Here is a 20,485-nt window from a genome sequence, read left to right on the forward strand (position 1 = left end):
ATCACGTGAGTTTCTTGAAAAGCAAGACAGAACAAAGAGTAGGAGGAAACATGGCGTATTTCGAGGAGGTGGCGATAATAACCCTTGCAAATCCACTGGATTATGGTGTGGTGAGAGTCCAGGTGAGACATAAAGCAGCCAAGGGGAGGTCACGTCACTTGGTCGGTGTTCGTCACTAATGAGGATATGGTAGCATCCATAAAAATTGGGTCTGATTCAGGATGAGGCGGAGGCGGCGAAGTACTCTAGAAAGCCAGGAAAACCTCGTCCTTTGACTTGCTCTGTCCTTCTTCTCCCTCAGAGGGAGGGAGGAGGCGTTATCAGTATGAGAATAGAAGGCAGTGATGTCAAGAGCGGACAGACAACGAGCGGATTTGGGGCCCTTGGAGCGTGGGTCTCACCTCCGGTCCAAGGGTGCAAGTTTCCTGTCGTGAATTAGTAGGAAGAATGGTGGCCACCAGTCATCACAGATGGGAAAGCCATTGCATCTTGAGAACATATGGCAATGGTAGTAACGCATGGGAAGTGGAATGTATGTTACATCTGAACACCACTACCTTGACCTTCTCAGGCAGGCTATCCCCCTTAAAAGCCATGATGAAAGCGCCAGTGTCTCCATGATGGTCCTTAGAGCCTTTTTAGACACGCCGGACGAAATGAGCACCATGTCATTCCAGATTAGCCATAAGTTCATCATCGAACTCGAAGAGAAGGTTTCTATCGAAAATTTCATCCTGTGTCATACTGAGTCACTTGTGAGGAGCGATAGCCATGGGGTGTCTCCTAAATGGCCGCAGGCACAGAGGGAGGCTGGCTGACGGGCAGAAGTTGTCTTTATAAGAAGAGAGCCATATCTCACCTTGCGTAATGACTCAGCTTCATCAAACTTGTCCTCAGTATGTTCCACAAAGAAAATGGGTTTGGTGGTGGCAAAAGTCTCCCTGTCGGTCCTGGTACAGACCAGGAACCGTGGAAAGGTGAGCAGTGGCTGGCGCATGCTATGCAATTCTATGTTCAGTCTCCTGCAGCTATTGCGATTATGCTGTTATCCTCTCCTTCCACGGGTGGCAGCAGCAGTGTGTATCGATATTCGCACCTTGGACTATCTTTGACCCGACGCTTATAGTTTCCGGCTGGGCTGTGTGCGACCAGTCGGTCGGTTGGTGTGGAGCAGCAAGGAATTCTCTGCAGGACTAGTTTGGCCGGGGCCGCTGGCGGTCTCTACGCGGTCAAAGTGTGTGGTACTGTTCCCACTGCTAAGAGGTCCGTGGCTCACCGACCCTGGTCAAGAAAGTTGAGTTTTGATTTAATCTACCAGCAAGTCAAGACTGTTCACATTGTGTCGTTTGGTGTTCGTTGTCGGCTGTTGGGATATTCCCGCGAGCAACAACGTGGTTTTCTCAAGTTAGAAAATTCTAGCCACCCTCCGGTGGAGTTTCACTGTATTTGGTTATTTGAATTGGAGTGCACCAGCGGAATCTTCTGCCTTGTGGCTGTTAACGTTCCGGTTACCTGCCCTGGCCATTGACGTAAATTTCAGGCAGTGTAGTTTCCTCATCGTGTTGCTGCTGTCCAGCACGATGTGTAGTTTGACAGCTCCGCACATGATTGGTTGTGGGCGCCAATATCTTCTGCGTTGTTCCGTTGAACTCCCTGTTGTGCCCTGGTCGGGTGAAGTGTAAGTTATCTTGTCGGTGGGTCCGTTGACTGTCGGTCATTTGGGTTGTCGGATCGTGAATGGTTGGCCGACTGCCTGTCTCATGAGGGTAGCCAGACCGACATAAAGAAGAACGGCAAGAGAAGGAAAGGAAGAAGGAAAAGGAAGGGGAAAGGAAAGCAACAGGGAACAGGAATGCAACAGGGAAAAGAATAAATGCTGCAATAGCTCAGAGACCCGTGCACACCACAAACGTACCCACAAAAGAGCTGTTGGTCTCCTGGAGGGACAAATTTTGAGATCTCAAGGGTAAGTAAAGACATAAGTTGACAAAAAAAAAAGTAAAGACTTCTGTATTTCTACACATGTGTGCAAAACACTTCAGTACTAACAACAACATCCTTTGCAATGAACTGTTTTTAGATGGATAAAGCAAGCCAAACGGTATATATATGATTATTAAGACCACTGACGTCATTTTATTTCAATAAAATTTGGTGACGAAAATAAATATTTCATTGGAGTCGCAAGGCGGAATTAAAATATCTTTACTGATTTCAGAAATAACATCAGAAAAAAGTAGGCCTCTTGAAAGAAGTGTATAAGGCAGGGAAGAGTTGTGTAAACCAACACTATACGTGACTTCCAATAAAATGTTGATTCCACTATGTTTTTTATTGTAAGTTATTGTCTATTATTTTACATGTATTGTGTGTGTGTGGTTTTTTTTCACGAAATACGTGAGCACATAGTGAGCACCGCAGTCCAGAGTCCATGGATAAACCACGAACATCCGCCGCATTACGCCACACACAAAAACAGACCTGGTCTGCAGGCAGATCGGCGAGACTAGATCCGACGGGCAGAACGCGCACGTTAGCGGGAAATGATGGGTTTCAGATTGGCAGGCCCGATCCGTTAGATATACCCACAGAAATGGCCCATCATGGAAGCCCACTGGTGTGGCTGGCTATTTACGTGTCAGACACAGTGCCGACGAAATGAGACCACGGTGATCAATCCATGCAAAAGATAACTTGCGTGAATACTCTGAAATCTATACTAATGAAGATAGGTAGCAACTCACCGTAAAGATGATCACTGAGCTGCAGCCAGGCACACAGAAAAGACAATCACACTCTCCGAAAATAAATTTTTGGCCATAGCCTTTGTCAGAAAACGAGAGTGCGCACACACACAGTCACACAATCATTCAGACAGAACTCGTGCACACATGGCAGCTGTCTCCGAAGGTGTCAACAGTCTCTGAGAATCAGATCCAAACAAACCACACCTCATGCCTCCCTGCCCCTCATCTGCAGCTGCTAGGCTAGCAGCAAGACGTGGCGGCACCACTGACCGCAAGCTGAGGGGAGTGGTAGGAAGGGAAGAAGCGGTGAGAATGAGGGAGTAGGGAAGCTGCTCTCATACTCAGCCGTGCCCAGCCAGCGACGATGGATGACATCTCAGTAAAACAAACCATGTCATCTACTGAGACAGAAACGAGATTTTTCCATTGCTTTTTTTTCAAATTTCCCTGATATGTTTGATATTCCCTGATTTCCAGAACTTGTGGCAACCCTGAGCGTAACTCCTACAAAAGCGAGTCAAAGATGGCGCCCATCGGTGTCAGGTCTGAAAGTGCAGGTTGCATTCTGCACAGCAGAACGAAGCATGTCCATAGTTATGACGGCTACCATTCTTGATATGCTGTGCTTCGGATCAACACATGTGTGAATGTTCCCCTGGTAAACCCCGTCCTTCAGGTATCCCCAGCTGAACTTTACGAGCGATGTGCAGTGAGGCCCCGTCTTGCATGAAAACTGTTGAGTTCAATGTGTGTGTCTCCTGTAGGGCAGGTATGATATGCTGGCGAAGCATTTCGCAGTGAAGTTGGCCAGTCACACTGCACGTCTTTTGTCCCTGAGCGCCAGCTTGCTAAAAAAGACAATGATGAATGTAAACGTGAAGTCACACAATACTGTGATACGTTCACCATATACAGTGACTGGAGGTGAAGATCCTCACACATGGCAATTCTGTGTGTTCATCTTAACCATCAGGGAAAAATGAGCTTCGTCTGTGCATAGGATGGTCCTGGGCCAGCACTCGTCAACTTTAATCCTTGCGGGAAGTGGAGAGTGAATTCAACATGTCGTTGAGTGTCCTTGGTGCAAGCTGCTGTACAATTAGGATCTTGTGCAGATATCATTTATCCAACGGTCTTGCTGCAGCGGTAACACCAGTTTCCGTCTGATCATAGAAGATAAGCACTGTCGGGCTGTGCTCGGACTTGGATGGGTAACCTTCGGGTCTGCCGAGCGCTGTTGGCAAGCAGGCTGCACTCAGCCCTTGTGAGGCAAACTGAGGAGCTACTTCACTGAGTAGTAGTGACTCTTGTCTCGTAAACTGACATACGGCTGGGAAAGCGGTGTGCTGACCACATGCCCCTCCATATCCGCATCCGATGACGCCTGCGGGCTGAGAATGACACGGCGGCCGGTTGGTACCGTTGGGTCTTCATAGCCAGTTCGGGCGAAGTTTAGTTTTACATGGGATGTTCAACTGCCGTGACACAGCACATGCACTACCTGACGATCGAGAATTGTACGCAGCGTTGTCTGCCATAGCAACAGCGATTTCATCAACCACCTGAGTGCAACCCGTCGTCGGCCTCTTCCCGGAACGACGCCCAGTTCCCCAGTTGATTCGAACTTCTTCATGCTCCGCACAGCAGATGCATTCCTTAATTCTTTCAGCCGGCTATATTCTCGAAGTGCAGCTGCAGCGTGACTGTTGTTTTGATATTAGAGCTTCACCAATAATGCCCTTCTCCTTTTGTCCAAGCTCATGTTGACACGTCAAAACTGCACTGCAACTGGTCAGGTGTGTGAGACTATGAATCATGATGACTGATCATGGCACCTGGTGGCCATAGTTTGAACTGAACATTGGAAATCATGCACCCCATACTCTGGACAGTAATGCTACCAAGTTTGGCACTTGTAAATTAGTTTCCGTGTTATAAATTGTTAAATAGGCAAAGTTTAATTATAATCACCTGATATAATTAATATAAGCACTGCAATACAATATTCCGTAACGTCATTTCACTGCATTATACTCACATGAAATACATATCTCTGCCTTCTTTCCACGTTCCAGAGGCCCCTCTCCAGGAGAAACATTGTATACGAGTAACGTAATGTAGATTCGGGGTTCTTTCTTGTCCAGGACAAGTGAGTCGAATCGTATGTGTGTAACGACTACCCATTTGTTTTAAGAAAGGAGTACGACTAGACTCTCAGGAAATTCTTATTTAATATTCCGAAGGAACACGGAATGGATCAAAAGACCGATAGTACGATGTAACATACACACACAGACACAATGCAGAAGATGAACTTCATAAACAAGCTGTTGAAATTATTCCTGATCAAAACTAGTGTCAGGACAGAGCTTTCTCGGCCTCTTTCCAGTATTGTGATGTGGAAAAACTCATCTGAAAACGAAGGCTTTATCCAAATCGCAGAAGAGTATAGGTTAACTGTCTAGTTTCTCTTGAGCAATAACATCGACGCTACATTCAAGTTAACTTGGACTAAATGAATATCTAAAATAAGACGACTTACTCCAAAGAAACAAAATACACAACTTACTTCAGTGATGGAACAGAGCAGATCATTACTGCGTAAAGATCGCACTTGTCAACGAATTCAAACGATTAGGTGGGGTGATCGAGCAGAAAGGGTTAGAATACGAAGCGAAAACGAAGTAGTTTAGTATCTCAAAATCCCCGGTCACATTCATCTGTAATAGGAGGAAAGCGCCGTAGCTGAGTTACGGGACTGTATTTAATGTTTGCTATTAAAACTGGAAAAGTGTTCGCAACAGAGACTTTGAATGCTAGGACAAAGGGACTAGTCTTCCAGCTGACAAAACGAGAACCCGTTTTCACAGCTTTTTTTCTTTAGGCTGATGCAAAGATGCGACTATGATCTAATGGGAAACTGGACAAGAATATACGAGGGTTGCTCAAAAGTAGTGCACCGCAGTTTTGTTCAACAATTCTTTGTTGAACGTAATGAGAATTACACACACGAAAGAATGGTGTTTTATCTACACCCCCTGTTTTTTCACATAATGTCCATCCCGTTCTATGGCTTTCCTCCAGCGTCAGACAGGGGCGTGTATGCCCTGTCGGTACCAATCCTTATTCTGGTGGCGGAGTTTCTGAATTAATGATGACGCCTCTTGGCATCACATCAATGACACTCACACCTTCACAGTCCCAGAACACGGTGATCATGAACTTCCCGGCGGAAGCGGTCGCTTTGAATTTTTTTCTTCTGTGGGGAGTGGGAATGGCGCCATTCCATCGACTGTCGTTTTGTTTCGGGCTCAAAATGGTGGAGCCAGGTTTCATCACCTGTCGTAATCCGGGACAAGAAGGACTCCCCTCAGCTTTAAAACTTTGCAACAAATAAAGACACTGTGCCTGCCGGAGTGGCCGAGAGGTTCTAGGCGCTTCAGTCCGGAACCGCGCGACTGCTATGGTCGCAGGTTCGAATCGTGCCTCGGCCATGGATGTGTGTGATGTCCTTAGGTTAGTTAGGTTTAAGTAGTTCTAAGTTCTAGAGGACTGATGACCACAGATGTTAAGTCCCATAGTGCTCAGAGCCATTTGAACCATTTTTTGAAAGACACTGTTTTTCTGTACGATTTGTGATCCAACGTTAGACACACTTTTGAATAGTCAGGAGTGCTGATAATTGTATCTAGACTTCTTTGCTGATTGACAGATGCATTGCCAACTGCCGAGTCGTAATGCGTCTGCCCTCACGAATGACATCAGCTCGCTGCAACATGTCAGGTGTGACAGCTGAGGATGGTCTCCCCGACTGCTGCAAATCGTGAAGTCCGCCGAACCGCCTACTGATGACCTCACCCTCCGTGCCCAGCGACTAACTGTACTTCTGTCGACAGCAGATGCTCCACAAACTTTTCACGAGCGTTTGCGAATATTGCCCACAATTTTTTCTCTGCAGTGAGAAATTCAATGACGGCACGTTGCTCGTAACGTACATCACGTACAGACGCCATTTTGAAACTGTCCTGCAGCTACGCTATCTGTCGGACGTGATGGAAACTTGGCGCGCTCACTCAGGAAACTTCAGATAATCCACACGTAACGTTTCGCATACGCAGAAATTGTTTTCGGCTAAGAAAAAAATTGCGGTGTATTACTTTCTGGGCAACCCTCGCAGAACGAGTAACGCCATAGGTTAAAAGAGGGTGATCTATAGATGTAGGAGTATATTTAGAATGGTCGAAGACCGGCTAATTACAGAGACGTAGAATACCATAATGTCAAAGGAAACAATACTGATATTATTGCATGAATACAAAGACAATGTCAGATAAAACGCTTTATTTTGTATTTTTAACGAGCATGAAGATAATGATTTCCAATAAACACGAACATTGTTTGTAAGCTATTTTGGAAACTACACACACCAAAAACAGTTTTGCATCACCCTGGTTCCCAGAACTCCTGAAGATAGACGTTGACTGTCGATATTGTATCACAGACACAGTCCCTTTGACTGTTCAGAGATGTCACTAAACCCGCCCCAAGATGTAAACAACCATACATGAGCAGCGCCTATTAGACGGGTGGGATCCGACAGCCGATCACTTTCAGTCATTCCACCAGGAAGGAGGTACACGGCTCGTGTTGTCTGTAGTTCAACCATGCCTAGACTGTCAATACTGCGGTTCGGTCGCGTCCGCGCTGTTACTTTGTGCCAGGAAGGGCTCCGAACAAGGGAAGTGTCCAGGTGTCTCGGAGTGAACCAAAGCGATGTTGTTCGGACATGCAGGAGATACAGAGAGACAGGAACTGTCGATGACATGCCTCTCTCAGGCCGCCCAAGGGCTACTACTGCAGTGGATGACCGCTACGTACGGATTATGGCTCGGAGGAACCCTCACAGAAACGCCACCATGTTGAACAATGCTTTTCTTGCAGCCACAGGACGTCGTGTTACGACTCAAACTGTGCACAATAGGCTGCATGATGCGCAACTTCACTCCCGATGTCCATGGTGAGGTCCATCTTTGTAACCACGACACCATGCAGGGCAATACAGATGGGCCCAACAACATGCCGAATTGACCGCTCAGGATTGGCATAACGTTCTCTTCACCGGTAAGTGTCGCATATGCCTTCAACCAGACAATCGTCGGAGACGTGTTTGGGGGCAACCCGGTCAGGCTGAACGCCTTAGACACACTGTCCAGCGAGTGCAGCAAGGTGGAAGTTCCCTGTTGTTTTGGGGTAACATTATGTGGGGCCGACGTACGCCACTGGTGGTCATGAAAGGCGCCGTAACGGATGTACGATACGTGAATGCCATCCTCAGACCGATAGTGCAACCATACCGGCAGCATATTGGCGAGGTATTCGTCTTCATGGACGACAATTTGCGTCCCCATCCTGCACATCTTGTGAATGACTTCCTTCAGGATAACGACGTTTCTCGACTAGAGTGGCCAGCATGTTCTGCAGACATGAACCCTATCGAACATGCCTGGGATAGGTTGAAAAGGGCTGTTTATGGACGACGTGACCCACCAACCACTCTGAGGGACCTACGCCGAATCGCCGCTGAGGAGTCGGACAATCTGGACCAACAGTGCCTTGATGAACTTGTGGATAGCATGCCACGACGAATACAGGCATGTATCAATGCAAGAGGACGTGCTACTGGGTATTAGCGGTACCGGTGTGTACAGCAATCTGGGCCACCACCTCTGAAGGTCTCGATGTGTGGTGGTACAACATGCAATGTGTGTTATTCATCAGCAATAAAAACAGCGTAAATGATGTTTGTAATGATCTCTAATCCAATTTTCTGTACAGGTTTTCGAACTCTCGGAACAGAGATGACGCAAAACTTTTTTTGGTGTGTGTAGAAATAACGTATAAAGCATATGCACCAAAAGATTTTCTTTGAAGACTCCAAAACTGGCGTTCTGTTGTTCGTATGAAGTAAACTAAATGAAATACATTGAAGCGTCAAAGAAACTAGTATAGGACGTGTATTCAGATGCAGAGATATGTAAACAGGCAGAATACGGTGCTGCAGTCGGCAACGCCTTTATAAGACAAGTGTCTGGCGCAGTTGTTAGATCGGTTACTGCTGCTACAATTACAGGTTATCAAGATTTAAGTGAGTTTGAATGTGGTGTTATAGTCGGCGCACGAGCGATGGGACACAGTATCTCCGATGTAGCGATTAAGTGTACCGTGATAACAGGAATCCGGTAAAACAACAAATCTCCGACATCGCTGCGGCCCGAAAAAGATCGTACAAGAACGGGGCCAACGACGACTGAAGAGAATCATTCAACGTGACCGAAATGAAACCCTTCCGCAAATTGCTGCAGATTTAAATGCTGAGCCATCAAAAAGTGTCAGCGTTCGAACGATTCAACGAGCATCATCGATACAGACTTTCGGCGCTGAAGGCCCACTCATGTACTCTTGATGACTACACGACATAAAGCTTTACGCCTCGCCTGGGCCCAACACCGACACTAGACTGTTGAGGAAACATGTTTCCCTGTTGGACGAGTCTCGTTTCAAATTGTATCGAGCAGATGGAAATGTGCGGACATGGAGACAACCTCATGAATGCATGGACCCTGCATGTTAGCAGAGGACTGTTCAAGGTGGCGTGTGCAGTTAGAGTAATATGGGACTCTGGTACGTCTAGATACGACTCACATCCATTCATGTCAATTGTGCATTCCGACAGACTTGGGCAATTCCAGCAGGACAATGCGACACGCCACACGTCCAGAATTGCTATACAGTGGCTCCAGGAACATTCTTCTGAGTTAAATACTTCCGCTGGCCACCAAACTCCCCAAACATGAACATTATTGAGCATATCTGGGATGCCTTGCAACGTGCTGTTCAGAAGAGATCCCCACCCCCTCGTGCTCTTACGGATTTGTGGAAAGATTCATGGTGTCAGTTCCCTCCAGCACAACTTCAGACATTAATCGAGTCCATGTCACGTCCTATTGCGGAACTTCTGCGTGCTCGCGGGGGGCCTACACGATATTAGGCAGGCGCACCCGTTTCTTTGGCTCTTCAGTGTAGGTTGGTTCCGTCAGAACTAAGGGACTTGGATATGCAAATCGATATCTAGAAGCAAGTCATAAAATATTTAAATGCCATGTGGCATTGTTCACTACATTTCCGTAGGGGTTCAGTTGAACACCCTGGACACGTTTTAGTTATACACGCCCTAGGCGAGCCTAAAGAAATTACAGGTGGGAAGTGTAGCTTATTGGACGGTTTTGGAGCACAACTGAGGAGCAATTCTGCCTGGCAAGGACTCTGCAAATACTTGGTAGGTTTCCAGAGGCAAGTAGCACCAGGTATCAACGCAAAGGTCGCAAAATTCCCCTAAGTTATAGGTCGCTGGTTGGTGGACGCGGAGCTCGCAACCGATTATGTGCTACATGTGTTCCATCGGGTTCACATCAGGCGAACTTGGTGGCCAAGGCATCAACGTTGAGTTCACCAGCACGCTCCTCAGACCACTGCAGTACGATTCTGGCCCTGACAAGGGCAGTTATCATGCTGAAATGTGCCATCGTCTTCGGGGGAAGATATAAAACGTGAATGGTTGCATTTGGTTCACAACAATGTTCACGCAGTCCACATCCCTTCGATTACTACTACAGGTTCCATCAAAGTGCAGGCGAATGCCCCCTCGCACAATACTGTCCCCGTCCTGGCCAGCGCTCGTGGTTCTATAGACGTTTAGAACAGCTGTTGATGATCCCGTGGCCACTGCAATGGTACTTGATGATGTCGTTGAGTCAACGTAGGAACACACCTGCCGCGGAGCCGCATGTCCAACAACGCGCGCCGAATGGTGTGTTCCGAAACACTCGCACCTGCACCAGACTTGTACTCTCGTCATATCTCCCACGGATCGCCGCCTATCCCGCTTTACACGACGGCGCTCCTCCGACCTCAGCACTCTGCGACGAGGCAGGGACGTCAATCACCTTGTAGCCTACTCGTGGTTCCACCGTTCAACTAGGTAGTGCGTAAGTCTAGGGTCCGATGACATTAGCAGTTTGGTCCCTTAGGAATTCACACACATGTGAACAGCAGTCAATCTCGCGGTCCGCAGTGATTATAATGTCTCGCACATAAGTGCGTGTATAACTGTTTGGTGCAGGTGCCTGTGGTGAATGTGTGTAGAATTTAGTGTCGTGTTAGTGTTGCTGATGCCAGTGACATTGACAGTCCAGTTAATGGGTCTTCCAAGTTTAAGGTCCCATTCCATCTGACGAAATCACCACCGACTGTGTCACATGTCGTTCCACCACACGTTACACCGAATCTAGGCATTTAACCAACGGTACTGATGAATAGTCTGGTGTTCAGGAACTCTATGCCAACATCTCTCCTTGCCAGATAAGACTGGTAAATGAAATTTATTCCCCCACCAGGTTCCGATCCCGGCATTTGAGTTTAATTGCATAAATTCGAGTTAACGGACTTTTGCAGTACGTTAAAATTACCTGAAGGTACATAAATGTGGTGCTTCTTTCCTAGCGTGCAAGTGCAGACAAAGCTATGTCAACGCAATGTCATACAATGAAGGAATGCGCGGCATAGCGGCTACACGTTTCCTCAGTTTTCTTGAAATCCACATAGGATTTCTCTCTACGATATTTGTTTATAGCTTGGACAACTCAGAATGCTCACTATTTCTGCAGAGGTTAAGTACTTCAGTAACTCTTATAAAACCTGAAAACCGAGGCTTCATCGGCATTTCCGCCGTGTGTGTGTGTGTGTGTGTGTGTGTGTGTGTGTGGTTTGGGAACTTATGGGCGCCCAACGGCGAGGTTATCAGCGCCCCGACATCGATGAAAACAAACGAATGTGGACAAGAACGAAAACCGTCGTACACGCATGCACACGAAACGACCACACAAGGACTATCGCACAGGCACTCTCACATGCATTAAAATCAATGAGGAGGCAAGACAGCCAATCAAGAAAGTATAAGAGGGGAAAACAAACCAAAAAGGAGCTAAGAGAACAGCACAGGGAAATGGTTGAACTGTTCACGACATTCACTATTTTAGCTACAAAATAGATTGTACGAATATGCACGCGAATGTAATACGTGCTGATTTTAATTTATTTAATTTCTGGGCTATTAAATCATCACCTCTGATAGTTTATCGGGATAATTTTCTGACCTTGTCTACCGGAATAAGCTTCTGATCATCTGATTTCGTTATTGTCGGCAGACTTTACAGACGGAAATATAAAACACGACATTGTGGAGTATACTTTTACTATAAACATACTCGTCACGTATGAATGTTGATTAATGTAAGATAGACTGAGCAAAGACAGGAAGCTATACGCTCCGACGCGTTTCAGTTTCCAACATAAAACACATGCTTTCGTTGCGCTGTCGAAAGAGTCAAGCGCATGTGGGGAAGAAAAGCATGCTTCGAAGCTCAGACAACGACACTCTTAAGTAAAGTTAGAGAAACAATATACAGCGAAAGGCTGCGTCAGGAAAGAGCAGGATCGCAAATATTACGCGAAAGTACGAAATGGTGTCCTTTCAGATACTTTTACCGACTAGATGTGTACTTTAATTTCTATCGTAAACTATTTCTGGTGACATCCAATTGGAACTATGAGCGCTTTGTAAGGACTGACATGGCGCTTGGGTAGCAGGGAATTAGAATATACAACTTGTGTACTATTTCACAGAGCTCACGTGTACTCTGTATCTTTCTGCGCATGCGTCGGTCGTTGCAGCATTGCCCCCACTCCGAGCACCGCTTTCACGTATCCGCCTATTCTGCGACAGTGGTAGAGCTGCCTACGGGTGGAAACTTCCCGAGTAGGTGGTGCGACAGCTGGGCGGCAGGTCCTGGCAACAAAATCTTGGGCACGATGGAGTGTGTGGTCTGCGAGTGTACGCCCTTGGAACACACAGGCTAGTAATCCACCAGCACCATTCATGTCGCCCCCGCTCCGATCAATACGTGTCAGACGTGCCTTTCACCCGACTGGGTGGTTGTGGCAATTCGTTGACTCTAGATTGCTCTAATTCTCTGTTACTCAAGATAACGATACATTAGCTCAACTCTGGCAATGGATATCTGTCTACTTACACTGTGCCAATAGCTCGGTAACTGTAATTTTCATAAATAAAACACTACGCGATAATGGTATTTATGGTAGGTTCTCTTTCCAGCACTAAGAACGACTTTTCTAAAACTCTTTAACAAAGGACGGGGAGGAAAACAAAAGCACGTAGAAACTATGCACCCAATTATTAAAGAACTACTATAAAAGTGAATCCCTTATATATGCATGTCTTGTCTGTTAAAAATCAAGGTCAGGATTTCCGCTCTTACATGCTGTGTCGTCTTCAGTCCGAACACTTGTTTGAGGCACCTCTCCAAGCTACTCATTATGTGCCAGCCACTTCACTTCGGGTAACTACTGCAGTTAGGAAACAACCGTTCCATTTACAATTATAATATGAAGAGAAATAACTTACCAATTCGCCACGCAGTCTTAGTGTGAGAGAAAAGAGGCAAATGTCCAGGCATAAAAATCTTTGACGGCTTACACAGCGAGCGAAGAATTTAATAGGTAATCGAAACTTCAAACACATACTGAAATCACTGTTAAACTAGCTGACAAGTTTTTCATTATTGCGAGGGATCGCAAATTTGGTCCACGGAATATGTAAATAACGGTATTTAACCAAGCTTTTTCACGATTAACGCTGTAAAGAAAATACGACTGTACATCTGGATTATCACCGGCCACGCCATTGATAATTCATTCAATAACATTTCTGGTACCGTTATTGTAGAATGTTACTTCTGAAAACTAACGCATATTGTGTACAGGTGAAGTGGTACATAAACCGAAGGCAATGAGTTGTCCGTGGAACTAAAAGGTTATTCTTTGAGAAGTCGCCCAGATACAGTTTTAGATCCGTTACAGTTTCCCTTGTACACGAATGCTGCCCTGATTGGCTAACTTCTACATCTACACAGATACTCCGCAAGCCACCGTAAGGTGTGTGGCGGAGGGTACTTGAAGCGCTAATTGTCATTTCCCCTCCTGTTCACTCGCAAATAGAGTGAGGGAAAAAGGATATCCGTGCGCCTCCGTATGAGCCCTAATTTCTCCTGGCTTACCTTCGTGGTCCTTACGCGCGATGTATGCTGGCGGGGGCAGAATCTTTGGCAGTCAGCTTCAAAAGCCGGTTCTCTAAATCTTCTTAATAGTATTTCCCGAAAAGAACGCCGCCTTCCCACCTGAAATTCCCATTTCAGTTCCCGAAGCATCTCCGCAAAACTTGCATGTTGTTCGAGCCTACCGTGAGGCGAATGGCAGAGGGTGCGTACCATTGTGCCAGTTATTAGGGTTTCTTCCTATTCCATTCACATATGGAGCGCGGGAAGAATGATTGAATACATCTGTACGCGCAGTAATTATTCTAACCTTATTCTCATGATCCCTGTGTATGGGGTTGTAGTGTATTCCTAGAGTAATCACTTAAAGCCAATTCCTGAAACTTTGTTAATAGACTTCCTCGGGATAGTTTAAGTCTATCCTCACGAGTTTTTCAGTTCTGTTCCATCAGTATTTCTGTGACACCCTCCCACCAAGTACACAAACCTATAACCATTCTCGTTCAATATCCCCTGTTAGTCCTATTTGGTACGTGTCCCACACACATAAGCAATATTCTAGGATGGGTCGCACGAGTGATTTTTTTTGCAATCTCCTTGGTAGACTGATTGCACTTCCCCAGTATTCTACAAATAAACCGTGTAACATTAGATTCTTTGACCTGTATGTGGCAAATACACTTCGTTAACTGGATGAAACCGAACACGCAGTTTAAGTGTAGTTATACGCTGTCTTGCTCAAGTGGCCCTAGCCCGATGTCAGATGCCTATCACCTCATTAAGCCTGCTGTAGTAGATATGCTACATCCGATGTACCGTACGTACTTGCAGATTTTTTTTAAAAAAAAAAGGTTTCCTACGCTTTCTCCACTGGAGCCTCTGAAACCGGCAGTAAACGTAAGACCTACCACCTTGTTACAATTATACAGAAACTGAACCGATTTCAGTTATCATCACAGTAAATTCGTCATAATAATAGAAGAGAGGACTTACTTTCCTCAGTACCCAGCACCGTATCAAGCATCACCTCATATTTATTTTTCTCTCTATTTTCACTCTGAGCCATTCATCCAATCTATCAGTTAATTTCTCGTCCCGTCGCTTGTATTCTCGAATCTTTTTTTCTCTCCGGTTTATTCTACACTCCCGGAAGTCCGCTGCTACATCACGCAATTGCCCCTAATCCCATTTTATTAGCCCAAACAGCTATTACCTCGTCCACAGGCACTATCATCGTAAGTATTAGCACTACTAGTATTAGCATTGTAACGGAGGCGCTCCAGCACGAGATGGTTCGAAATCTACAAGAACTTCTAATCGCCGTATTTGACTGCCACCGAAAGGAACGACAGACTGCGGCACAAAATTCCTGATCAGCTTAATACGTGCCAACACCCTGGCCTTAAACGTTATAATCTGCGTCTCAACAAGTTAATGTAAGCGACAATGATCATACACCCATTTTATGAGGACACTGTGCCGACCTGCCCACTCTGTTACCATTTCTTTAAAAAACTGTAACGATTTCTCATGTAGTGTGGCTTGGTTTGTTAACTCAATCAAATAATGCTAAAGAATACACAATACCCACACTTAGGACTTTGCATGCTCACGATGGGTCCACCGGCATTTCCTCCTCACATTGAGCCGTTTACCCATCGTGAACGTTAATACACCTGAGGGCCTTACTGGTATGCAATAGAGGAACTGCTGCGCGGGGGCTTTAATTGGAGCTAGGAGTAGGAGGCTACTTACCGGAAAAAGGTTTACTCTTCCATTTCCAAATCTAAATAATCATATTCTCCGTGAATTCCTATCAAGTTTATGTCAGAGGGTACTTTCTACTGTGCCATATATTAAGGTTTCTTACCACAGCTGAAGTATGGAGAGAAAAACGACTTTTACGTCTCCGAGCGAACTCTCTGCCTAATCTTGTCAGCACTATCTCCACGGCACAGATACGCAATTGGCTGCAGAATATTCGCGGTTTCTGCTCTGAGAGATGATTTTTGAAATTTTTAAATCACATTGTCGCGAGAAGGACTTGGATTCGAACACGGATTCTTGCGGTTCGCGAGCATTATCCACGAAGGGCAAGTTTCTTGATTCCAGTTCATGATCCAGCACGCAGCTTTAATTGGGCAGCAAGTTTCCAAACAGCGCACACTCTACTACAGATTGAAAGATTCATTCCGGATGCTTGTTATTACTTCCACAACCATTCTTTGTTTAAGCATGTTCCCTGTCAGTCCGACCTGATACGAGTCACATATACTTCAGGAATATTCAAACATCGGCCCTGCAATAGTCTGATGTAGCCGCTTTCGAAGACAAACTACAGGTTCCCAGTATTCTACCGCTTAATCGTACCCTGTCATGTGCCGTAACTGCCACTATGCCTATATGGTCGTTCCTTTCCATACCTCTACACATTTTTATTCTCAAAATATTTGTACAGTATTACATAGCTGACTCGGACTGTGATTCATTAACCTTTAGTCAAAAGATACCACGCTCTTACGATTCGTGCACAACTTTTCATTTCTCTACATTAAGAGATAGTTCCCCGTCTTTCCAACAGACATATTTTATCCAAAGCCAACTTATCTTACTGCAATTTTGGTAATTTCCAAGAATGATTGCCTATCGAAGTTGCGGTGTCCAAACAATACATATTGAACATGCGATCGTAAATCGATCATGTGACCCTGGTGGCGGGCGTTGTGATCAATTATTTGTGATTGTCATTTTTATCTGTTTTCCGTCGTTCTCTTAGTTGCTCTACATCATATACCTCCGCGAATTATTTGTGAGTTGCTAGGGAATCCCAGGCGATTTATGTCATTAGTGAGTGGGATGTCTGGTGTTCTTGATGTTTCTTCGGCGGATTCTCTCACATAGAAAAATCTAATTCCATGTTTATCCAGCGCAGAAAATTGTTTGACTTTTTGTCGCAAATATGGAGCACCACCGGACGAGGAAAGAATATACTATGTAGACTGTGGTGGTGCGAAGTGTGTAGAACTTCGTAAGAGCAGTTTCGATGCTGAAATATCGTTTACAATTTCATTGCGGACAGTGCGGAAAACGAACAAGTACCAGGAAGAATACATGGTTGGACTCTTCCAAATTATCCATCCAGACCACCGTAATGGACTTTCACATGATGACAACACCGACGACGTGTAAGGTAAGTCGTCTACTTTGCAAATACAAGTATTTTTGTAACGCTCTTCTAATGTCGTTGCTGTAGCGACCACCGTAAACATACTCATAACGCCCGCCACCGGGGATGCATGATCCATTTATGATCACACGTTCGATATATATCGTTTGGATCCCAAGACTTCGATAGGCAATCACTTTAGGAAATTACCGTAATTTTTTCCAGATATAGTTTCCTTACAGATAGCTGCATCACCTGAGAAAATGCCTAATACTGCAATTAATACAAATCGCTAAATCATTACTGTAAAACATGGACAGTAGCAGTACTATTAGAATCCCCTGTGGCACATTACCCGATACAGCTTCAGCGTCCTGCCTGTCACAAAATTTTTGATTCAGTCGCAATTTCAAACGCTGTACGCACCCACGGCAACAAAAACATAAGTCATGGCATCCACACATCAAAGTACACACGTGACAATGTGAAGATGATTGTAGATGAACGCTACGTCAACGCTTCAGAACAATCTACGAAAATCAATGAAAATGTCCAGTTACGTTACAATCGAACTTATAACTACAAGGCGCACACGGAATCAATCTCAAATACTAACTTTTTACCGCAGTGCATGTACTTTTCGCTGCCTACAAAACACCGATACCACACGACTTGATTAAGACACCACCTTCCCCCTCTTTCTCTGTTACGTGGAGAAACGCTGGACATACTTTCAAGTATTAAAGGAGGTACAACAGTACCGCGCTCCATCAAAGTCAAGGTCATTACAAGGACGGGAAAGGAAATATGGGTTTGATGTTCCGTCGACAACGAGGTAATTAGAGATGGAGCATATCATGTCTAGGGCAAGAATGGGACACAAAATCAGCCGTCTCCATTTCAAGGAACCATCCTAACATTCACCTTAACAATTAACAGAAACCGCGGAAAATCTAAACCAAGATGACCAGCTTGGGTTGAATTCTCGCTCGGTAACTTTATTTCTGACATGAGCACAAGCTCTTGAGACACCCAACTGGCCGCGTCCTTTGGCATCATAGAAAGTTATCGTCCTCTTAAGAAAACATTTCTGAAGGGAAAAAAAGTATAGTGACCACGCATAGTTGAGATTACAAGGATATTCAATTAAACGAATTACAGGTACTTGAAGTATATGTTCGCAAGTGTTTAGCCGGGATGATACCACTTTTGTGTAAAAATTTGTTATCAATGTCGCTGGAAACCAATGACTTGTCCGCAAACACGCCGGGGACCCCACCGAAATATAGTGGTTTCCATTGCGAACAAGCGTTGGCTGTGTCAAAAAGCGTGACTACCCAAATCACAAAACAAAACAGTTCACGGCCCTTGACAGTGAATTTTCTGGTTTGGAGTCTCAGGTTCATTACGAAATGTTTCCTGCTTTTGGCTAAAGTGATCTGAGGCAACGGCGTGGTAGTTCAATTATGGTTGCTAGAGAAGAACCATGCTGCATCTCCGAGTACAAGCCCAGTTCTTACCCACTGAGCCACTTCGCTTCGTATTCTAACCATGTTGCCGGCAATATGTGCCAAATGTCAATGCAAGGAGACAAATTTACAACTCATGTATTACCCACATACATTCATCGCCGTAAGGACGAGAGGGCGGCGGTTAAATGTGGAAGGAACTTATTCCAAATAAAACTTATATGTAAAATCACAGTTTCATACTCGACGCAGTAAAATTGTTTCCTGTTGATGAAAAGTGACGACATAGCTCCAACTAATTTTTCGCACCTTAGCAGAACCCTAAAAGTATTATGGTATGGTAGTCTGGTGCAAAATAATTCGTCGCTCAAGAATCCAATCTAAAGTAGTTCTGTCCCAACAGTCCTGCCAACGTGTTATCACACCGCCGTAACAAGAAGCAAAAGCCGTCGTTGCGACAATGTAGGCAAGTAAAAGCTATTGCGAAGTTATTCCTTATTTACGCGAAAATTCGTTGCTAAGCGCCTTCTGTCACTTCAGTTACAGGCCAAAACATTAAAAAATAAGAATTGGGCCTATCTCTTTTAATGATAGAGAAATTAGTACTGCCGATTATTGAGCAAAAAGTACGAGTAGTATTTTGTTATTCAACACCTAAATCTTAAAATATAAATAGTCGGGTAATAGCGATGCTGAAAGACCACACTAAAAATCCGGACCCCCCCCCCCCCCCCCCCCGTAATGCACGATATAACTAGTAAGATATATAAACCAGTACACTCAGAATCGTATTTCCTTCGCAATTAAATGTTCACAAGTTTTCCTGGTAAAACATTATCAATGGACGTTTATCGTGTATGTGTCTCTCCTTCAGTGATGGTCAACAATGGAGAATGTCGGAAATATCGGTAATGTCGAAATCGCTACATAAACGAACAAAAAATCCTGAAATATGGGCATGAAGTTTGTGGAGGAAAGGAAATACTGAAACATTATAACCGCAGCACTCTTCACAATGTTATTCAAGGCTGCTGAAGAAGCACATTTTCAGTTCTGGCAGATTAAAACTGTGCCGGACCGAGACTCGTGAGCGAGTTCGAGTCGCGGTCCGCCACATAGTTTTATTCGGTCAGTAAGTTTCATACCAGCGCACACTCCACAGCAGAGTGAGAATTTCATTTGAGATAATTAACAATTCAATCACAATACTTTGAAGGCATTCGCCATCCAAAATGCCTGGAGTAATTTTAGTTGCAAAAAACTGGAAAGTTATTACAATGTACAAACCGGTACTGCCGGAACTAAGGACGCCAACTTCTGTAGCACTAAATTACAATAAAGCATACAAGTGTTTAATACCCGATTCCACTTTCCGACTTGCACTGATACACTCATATTCACAGATGCTTTACTCGAAAAATCGAAATCAATGGAAACATACCTGGGAGTGTGAGCCTAGAAAGTGAAAATTAGTCTTTACTTCAAATTTTATATAATATGTGACGAAAGATTTAGAGTACTGCTTTCACATTTGATCACTCAACGATTTTGAATAAAGGAAATCAACAATGGCCTAAACACATTGCTAAAAAGAAAAAAAAAGAAGACTTGAATTTCAGCCACGCCCCCCTACAAGGTATTGACAGAAAGGCCAAAGATACAACATATTCTAGAAAACGACAGCTTTAGGTGAAAATTTTGCAACAGCCTTCAATTAAAATGTTTTCCTGCAGGTTTATATCAAACTAAAACTTTAGCGAAAATTCTACTCTTGGTCACTGTAGGCCACATTTACTGATCTCATGTAAACTGAATACCTTATTGTAATTGTATTCCAGTTGTTTGTTAAATTTCAAATTGACATCGCAGGAAAAGCATAACAGTATGCTAATATACCATTAGGTTGCCTCATTT

At 44.7% G+C, this 20,485-nt stretch overlaps 1 protein-coding gene across 2 annotated transcripts in view; it reads right to left on the reverse strand.

Annotated features, from left to right (window-relative positions):
- Positions 1-20,485, reverse strand: part of LOC124545973 (fructose-bisphosphate aldolase) — a 136,450-nt gene that overhangs the window by 115,673 nt on the left and 292 nt on the right. The gene's annotated exons all lie outside the window — the stretch shown is intronic.

This window comes from Schistocerca americana, chromosome 8, assembly GCF_021461395.2.
Source record: "Schistocerca americana isolate TAMUIC-IGC-003095 chromosome 8, iqSchAmer2.1, whole genome shotgun sequence".
NCBI classification, from domain to species: domain Eukaryota; kingdom Metazoa; phylum Arthropoda; class Insecta; order Orthoptera; family Acrididae; genus Schistocerca; species Schistocerca americana.